General features: G+C 37.2%; 1 pseudogene; it reads right to left on the minus strand.

Moving 5' to 3' along the window:
- Positions 1-646: 646 nt before the first annotated feature.
- LOC102991165 (UBX domain-containing protein 6-like) lies at positions 647-3,554 on the minus strand (annotated as a pseudogene).
- Positions 3,555-8,286: the final 4,732 nt, after the last annotated feature.

Raw genomic sequence — 8,286 nt, forward strand, 5'->3', positions numbered from 1 at the left:
CTTTCTGATCTCATGTTGCACTATTTTATTCTCCCACTTTCCCACTATGTTTGAGCCACACTGGCCTTCTTATCACATCTTTAACATGGATACCGTCTCAGTGAGTTCAGACCAAAAATATTCCTCCTCTGATCTTTGCTTCTTTGGCTCCTTCCTAGGAGCCCAGCAATTTAAGTTAGCCACTCTCTCACTCTAAATTGGAAGACTTTATTTTAATTATTTTCTTTTTGTACATGATGTATATTCTTATTTATTTAGCTTTTATGTTGTCCATCACTGCCTAAAATAAGGTAAACTTGATTCTTCCTTGTTCTTCTTTTTCAGTGCTTACTATAGTAAGAAATAAATATTCAGTAAAACAATAAAGTTTTATGTAGAAATTAAATATGATGTTAATACCCACTGTTGCAATAGCATCTGATAATCTTTTTTTGAGACTGTAAAACTGGCATTATCTGACAAGATTTAAAATGGAAATGCCCTTGAACTATTAATTCTACTTCTTTCAATCTGTCTACTTGCTTAGATCTATCCTTCAGTTATGATCTCATATGAATGAATGAATGAATGAATGAATATATAAAAAAAAATATATATATATATATATATTTATATATATTTTGGTCAAGCCAACACTGCTTTTATTTCAAGAGATTTTCTCCATGGCTGACAGGAGCTCAGGTTTAAGGATACAGGAGTTCTGCTCGGTCCCCACGGCCTTGATGTCCTCTAGAAAGGCCACCCCCACATGAAAGTCAGGAGGGCTGAGGGCATCAGCCCACACTCTTTCAAGGCCAGGTTCCCGTCCTCCAATAACTTGTGCGCTTTGGAAGCCAGCAGCTCCAATGCAGCCAGTCGCTCTGCAAGGCCTCCAGGATGAATTTACGCAGTACCGTGAGCTCCCTGATGTGCTACGAGCTTAGAAGGTCCACTGGAGGAGGCAGTGGTCTGGGGAGCTGACTCATAGCAGCGTGTAGGTGTATTTTGCATCTCTCTAGCTCCTCCTTCTGCACTGCCTCGGTGCACACCACGCCAGCCCCTCCTTAGCCTCAAACCTGAGCCTCTGCTCTGACTTGATCTTCTCTGCTGTGAGGTTGAAGAAGACCCGACAGGAACTGAGAGGCCAGGGGTGAGCGCGGGAAGGTCCGCCCCACACCGGCTCTGGGTGCAGCAGCTGCTCCTGGTGCCTCTCCACTCTCCGGGGCTGGAACAGGGAGGCCTTGCTCAGCATGCAGAACTCTTCAGGGCGCTCTTGATTGGAAGCTGGAAGCATCGCCTTCTGGAAGGCACCGGCCTCAAAAACTTGTGGGTCCCTTCCAGGCTATAAATGCGCTCCGGAAATACCTTGTTCTATAGCTTGATCTCCCGGTACTTCTCCTCCGGATGCAGAAGGATATTGTCCAGGTTTTGGCGATGGTGTCCATACCCAGCTTCACCCTGTTGCAATTACTTGGTCAGTGAAAAAGTGGAGAGAGAATGATCCATTTGATGTGGGCATCCCTCTGGTCCTTCCTCGCAGTGAGCCCTGTGAGTGGTCGGGTGAAGTACACTCCAGGCTCAGCCATGGGTAGAGGATTCTTTGGGTTCAAGCACCTTGTTGGTGCCTGGGGCCTCCAGCCTCCCATTCAGAGTTTCTTCAGCTCTAAGTTCCTTTCTCACCTGGCTCTGAATGGAATTCTGTGTTGGGGGTCCCGTGTCCCTGAATTACTTACGCTCAAGTCGACTACAGCAGCTGCTGCCGCCATCTGCGCCTTATCGGTGGGTCCCTGGCTGGAGACTATAAAAGAAATGTGTACTAATGATATATCATTTATAGCATCATCGGTAATTGTGAAAAACTGGAAACAAACTAAAAATTCAGCAAAAATATAGTGATTAACTGTACACTACGTGTGTTGCATTGCATAGAAGACATCAAACAAATGACACTGCTGATCATAAGGCATACCATTATATTTATAACATCAAGGGAAAAAGAAGCCCTAGCCAATTACAATTATAAAATAAAATCAATTATAGATCATACATAAACTTCAGAGATATAAAACACAAAAAATCTATATCTTAGAAACAATTAAATATAGTTTACCAGAGGAGACTTTAAAATACTGAATTGTTTCATATATATTGCATTTGTTCTAAAATAGTTGGGTGTGTGCATGCATGTGTGTGCACATATATGCATAACAAGTTGTGTGCTGCTAAAATTTAGAGAATTGACTTTTCTCCTGCAATGACCACCCCCCAAACCCCTATTTATAGTGTTTGTCAATTTCATAGTGTATATATTTCCACTATGCCTTATTTCAAGCTACCAACATGATGTGACTTATGGGGATTTGGGAAAAGATGCACACAGTTGGCTTTTGTAAGCCAGTATGCGACAGCTCCAGCATACTACTACAAATAGTTATGGATACAGTCCAGGGCCTTTTTAATTTTCTATGAATGTATCTATGTATCTATCTACATGCATATATCTGTGTGTATTTATATATGTATGTCTAAATATGCATATGTATGTTTTAGAAAAAAGTCTGTATATATGTTATGGAAGTTGGTATAAATTTGGAGTTGTTTTCTTGACAGATCTCTGTTTAACAAGCACAACACGCTAAGATGTCCCCTTTTCATCCATAAAATATATTTACTGTTGTTGCCCAAGGCAGCCTGAAAATTAGTGATTAGTAATTCTCTCAATTATGGTCATGAACTTCTCCTCCCACCAAAAGAGTCGGGTGCTTAACAACATTCTATTGTTCCCAAATCTGTTTAAACTGGTGGCACATTTTCTTATAATTGGTTCATTTATTTAACAATCAGACATGCTTATAAAATGCGAATGAAAAAGAAACAATATTGTTGTTTCTCTGAAAACAAAATTAAATAATTTTATGTAACCTAATGATGTCAAATTAAAAAAAAATTGCTCTCATTTTTGGAGGAGACAAAAAATAAATAAAATTTGGGGATATATATATATACATATATATGCATATATAAAAGTCTAACAAGATTCTGCATTCAAATTATTTTTAAAGGGTTCTTAAGTACTCACTTCCCTTACATCAGAAATGGAAGTCAAAGATGTGGTTTATTCAAGAAAGTAATGATGTTAAGAACATAGTAATAATCTCAAAGAAAAGACCTTGATTGTATGTGGTGGCTTTGTAAAGTGTCAGCGGAGTGCCAGGCTGTACTTGGTTCCTCAGAGCTCCCTTTCCGGTATGTTTCTGGTTAAGATAGTCCACAAGAGACATTTGTGCACTAGGTTTAGAGGACTGAAGTAAAGCAGCAGCCATATTGGTTTTTTTCAGAAGTTTGGGTCAGTGTCATCAGGTAATTTTATAGCTGACTCACATTGTCAGTCATTTGATGGCTTACCTTGTCAGCATGGGGTTGCTGCTGATCCTACAGCTGCTCCAGATGTTCTTTGATCCTCCTTCAGATTCTGACTCTTGAGTCAAGTGTGGGGTTAGCGCCAAGATGAATGATGCCAGCTTCTCCTGAAGGACACCCACATCGTCAAAGTTAAACTTAGTGAGAACTGACATGGCTTCCAATCCTTAGGTGAGTTCCTGTATATTCTTGTAGGGTTCCTATTGTTCACACTTATCTTCCGTTTCCAACAGCCTGCCTTGAAGAAGTCAAGCCCCAGAGTTAGACATAAAGACAACTGGTATACTGTATTTCCAAATATGATATAACAAACTCAATTTATTTACTTATGATTCCCATTTTAACTGTTTTTTTTTTTCTATTTAACTGAAAACCACTGATCATTATGGCACCAGATAACACAGCTTCTATACATACTCTAATACTCAATAAGGGTCATGTCAAGTTGGAAAAAAAACTTCACTATTACAAAGCTGAAGATTGTACAAATTTTATTAAGAAAAAAAAAACTTTTATAACACCAATTTGGCAGCATATATCTTATCTTGTCTTAAAAAAACTGTATCCTAAAATCTAACATATTTCCACTATTTAACCTAAAAGGATAGTACTGCATCTAAAGATGTGTGATTTAAGATGTTCATTTCATTACCCTCAATAAAAAAAAAAAAAGAAACATATATATTTCTGATAAAATAAGAAAATAGTTAAGTAAATTAGGATAAGCCTGTATGATAAAATATTTAGAAATTATTAAAAGAAGTGTCTAAACTGTAGGAAAATATCAGTGATATAATTTAATTAAATCATTAATATTTTAAATGTCAGTACTATGATCATTTAAAGAAGGACATCAAACTGCATTTATGGATATAATAACAATTTGTATATATATGTGCACTTCTAGGTTTAAGTTTGTGAATGAATAAAAGGCTAAAAGAAAATATTTCATAATATCAAGATAATTTTATCTGTGAATGAGGAGATAATAGGTGATACCGTTGTATGTAAATTCTTCATTTTGCAATTTTTAAAATTTTCCAATTCTATATCTCTATTGCTTTTATGATAAAATATGTCAAACAATTTTTCAAAATATATTACAATAAGAAAAGATACAGCATAGAGATACTTTTTTTTTTTAAAACAAACCATTATCATTTGTGACACAAAATTATTTTATTATTATTTCTTCAGGCCCAGAGAGTATTATGAAATGTGGATATTTTAGCATCTCGACAGCCTCATTATTTTTTATTCATACTTAGAATTATTGTCCTAGGAGTATACTTCTCTGTAAATTCACAGAAAAGATAAAATACCCTCAATTTATTAATCTACATATTTTTTTAAACTCTGGGATTAGTCATCCCTCCATAGAATTTTGGCACAGCTCTCTAATCTCTAATCATCCCTGCCTTAACACAAAAAAAATCTATGCCTCGTGTAACACTGAATCAGTGAAGTGTGCTTCCTCTCTTCATAATCATGCACTGTGATGGCTAGACCATGTACCTCAAACTCGAAACACTTGAACTTCCAAATTGCATTTTTCAGTCATATTCTCTTTTTTCTTATGCTCTGAATCCAAATAGGTCAGATATTAGGTCATACCATTTTCTGTTAGTCTACTGAGACCTTTTGGTTTTATGCATTTTCTTTTCTACAGTAAGCCCCATGATTCACCACTTCAATATTTGTTTGGCAATATTTTGCCCCCTCTTCTTCTTGAGTTTTCTACTCAGACTATAGGTCAAGTAAATCATCTTTTCTCTCTGAAACTGTACCTAAATCTTTCATCTGGATGCCTCTATCCTACCCATCCTGCAATACAAATATATTAGCCCTAATTTCTGTCTTGCCATTAGCACTTCCTGACAATTCTTTCTCTTGTCTGTAGTTTGATCATTCCCAAATTCCCTTCAAATTTCTTTTACTCAATGTCAAATTCATTGTTTAAGCAGAAGGAATTTATCCCCTATTTTCTCAAGAAAATATAGATAATCAACAAAGTATAATCTCAAACTCAACCTCAAAATAATAATAGTCTACATTCCTCTCATCTCAGGAAACAAATACCACATCTCTTAACCAAGACCAATCTGACAAACAATACTCTTGCTTCCCCTATAAGCTCATAACTACACAAATGTATTGCTAAATGTCCATCTCTCCCCATTTCTACCAATAATTTATCACTCCAAAACTTAACCATTTATAACAACACACTTTTATTATCTTGGTTTTTGTGGTTCAGAAATCCACTGTGACTTGACTAGGTGCCTCTTGCTCAGAGTATCTTGCGAGGCTGTAGTCCAACAACAGGAGAGCTCTGTTTACCTCCAGGCTGGATTGAGTGAAGATTGGCTTCCAAGCTCACCCTGCTTTCTGAGCTATTGGTTTCACTCTCAGAACCATTTTTCCTTTCTCATAAAATGATGCATTTGACACTGAGTAGTTTTCCCAGCCTGCATTCTGACTGTAGAAGTTTTGGGGGTCCCAAATGCCTTTTTCTCAGTTCAATTGGCTGGTGATGTTTCTGTATATAAATAAGTGTTTAAAGGACTTTGTGAGTCTTTTATAAATCTTCTTGGGGTTCACTCTATTAGACAAATCTCTTAGATAGAAGTCTATCTCTACTTTTGATTCCTGTTGAGAGGCTGAAGGGCAACCCCTTTAGAATTCATAGAGTCTCTATTGTTTGATTGAGAGTATCTTTGTAGCACACCATTAATCTCTTTAAAGGGCCTTTTATGTGACTGAACAGTACTCTGAGGCACCACCTTTGATCTTTCTGAGATCCTAATAAAAGATTTTACAGTCACACCTCTAGCTTCAGCTTTATACCGTATTTTCCTCGTAGTGCCCTGGATTTGATCTTTGCTGGAGACTTTTTTAAATTTTAGCACTGAATTTTAGCACTTTTTTTTTTCAAAACCATCAAGTTCTAGATTCTTTTTATAGCAGTCTTCTCTCAACTTATTTCTTTCCTTTCATATTTTACCCTAAATAATAAAATAAACCAAACAGCACCTACCACAAGGATTTGAAATCTCCTTAAGTAGATTGTCTAGATCATTAGGCACAAGTTCTGCTGTCTGTATAAGTGCAAATGACAGTGTTTATTAAATTTCTCCCACTATAACAATGATTGCTTTTTCTTCAGTTTTTAGTAATATTTTCCCTACTCATCCACAGGCTCCTCAACATCTTAAATTCTATGAGCTGTGTGTTTGATGCCCTGTAAACCTTCACAAAACTCCCTCAATATTCACTGCCTGGTTCCAATGCCACTTCTACATAGAGGTTAGGGGAGCATCCCAATTCTAGGTACCAAAATCTGTATTAGTTATCTATGGCTGCATAAAATTCAGCCTGATCTGATTCTTAAAAAAAAATGAACATTTGATACTTCATAGTTTCTGTTGGTCAGGAATCTGGGTGCAGCTTAGCTGGGTGGTTCTGTCTCTGATTTCTCAAGAATCTGCAGTTAAGCTATTGGCTGAGGTTGAAGGTATCTCAAGAGTTCTCTCAGCTAGATTCTGCTTCCAGTTTCAATCACAAGCTGCTTATAAAATGGCAGGTGGATGATCATGAAGTAAATGGGCAAGAGAGCAGGAGAGAGCCCCTAAAAGGGAAGCCACAGTCTTTTTATTATATGATCTCATAATTGACATCCCATCCTTTCAGCCAAATTCTATTAATTAAAAGCCAGTCAATAAAGCCAGCTCACACTCACAAGGAGGAGGACAGTATACAACCCTTCCTTTTTTTCTTCTGTCCTGGTCCTGGATGCAGGAGTCTGGTTGAAGGGCCTCAGCCTGATCTGAGGGTAGGAGCCTGATCACCCCCAGTGGGCAGACAACTCAAATTCTGGTTTTGGTCTGGTATATGCTTTCTGGTTTCTGGTAAGACCGAGTTCCCTTCCTCCCTGCCTGGAAGCCCAGGGAAAAGTACTGGGCATCTGCAGGTGGCAAGAGACATCTGTAAGGCCACCCGTTTTGTCCCCTCTCCTTCCCCTCTTCTTTCAACCTGGCCTCCTTTCCTCCCTTTGAAATCTTTGAAGACCTGAGATATTACCATTTACTCTGTTATTACTCAGGTCTGAAGTCCTGTGTCTCTGTAGGAGGTTTTCTGAGAGACTGAAATCTTGTATTTAAAGGAGTGTCTTATTAGGACGGCCAGGCCTGTGTGTGTTTTATACTTTGTGTTTTGTGTTGTGATTTGTGATGGCCATTCTGCCTTGTGAAATGGGATAACCTTGTGTGGTCACCATATTGTTTAGACTCCAGAGAAAGTTGGTTTAGGTAAAACTCTTGAAAACTGGTTTGAAAGCTAGTTCTTTTTGCATATACAGTTAGTAAAAGCAAGCTTGATCAAAGGTATTTTCACAATTCTGATTCTGAGGGAACAAGTCCTACTAGGAGAACTAGATTTTCTCTCCTTGTGCCTTGAGACCAGGGCTCTCAGGAACACTTATCTTAACTGGCCATCTCTAATTCCTGAAATTGAGGAAAAAATGGGAAGAGGCCTTTAAAAATTTTACTTATTCTAACTGCTATTTATAAACTAGTGAATTTTATATTGTGATATCTGATTCATGACTAAGTTTATAAAATGAAGCTGAATCTCTCATTGTGTCTGTCTAGATGTATGTATATCTCAGTCTATCTGTCTTTGGATAATATTGCTGAGGTTAACTTGTAAATGAGCTCTATTTAACAGGCTTAAAGAAAAGTAAGTGCTTACAAATCAAACAATTCTAAATACAAGAAGAATTGAGCTAAATGAACTGGGAAATATTCAGTATTAAATTAATACCTGGTATAAATGTTTAAGTTTGTTGATCTAATTAATATAGACGTCTTTAGAGTCATCAACATTAAG

The sequence above is a fragment of the Physeter macrocephalus genome, chromosome 7, assembly GCF_002837175.3.
Source record: "Physeter macrocephalus isolate SW-GA chromosome 7, ASM283717v5, whole genome shotgun sequence".
Classification (NCBI taxonomy): Eukaryota; Metazoa; Chordata; class Mammalia; order Artiodactyla; family Physeteridae; genus Physeter; species Physeter macrocephalus.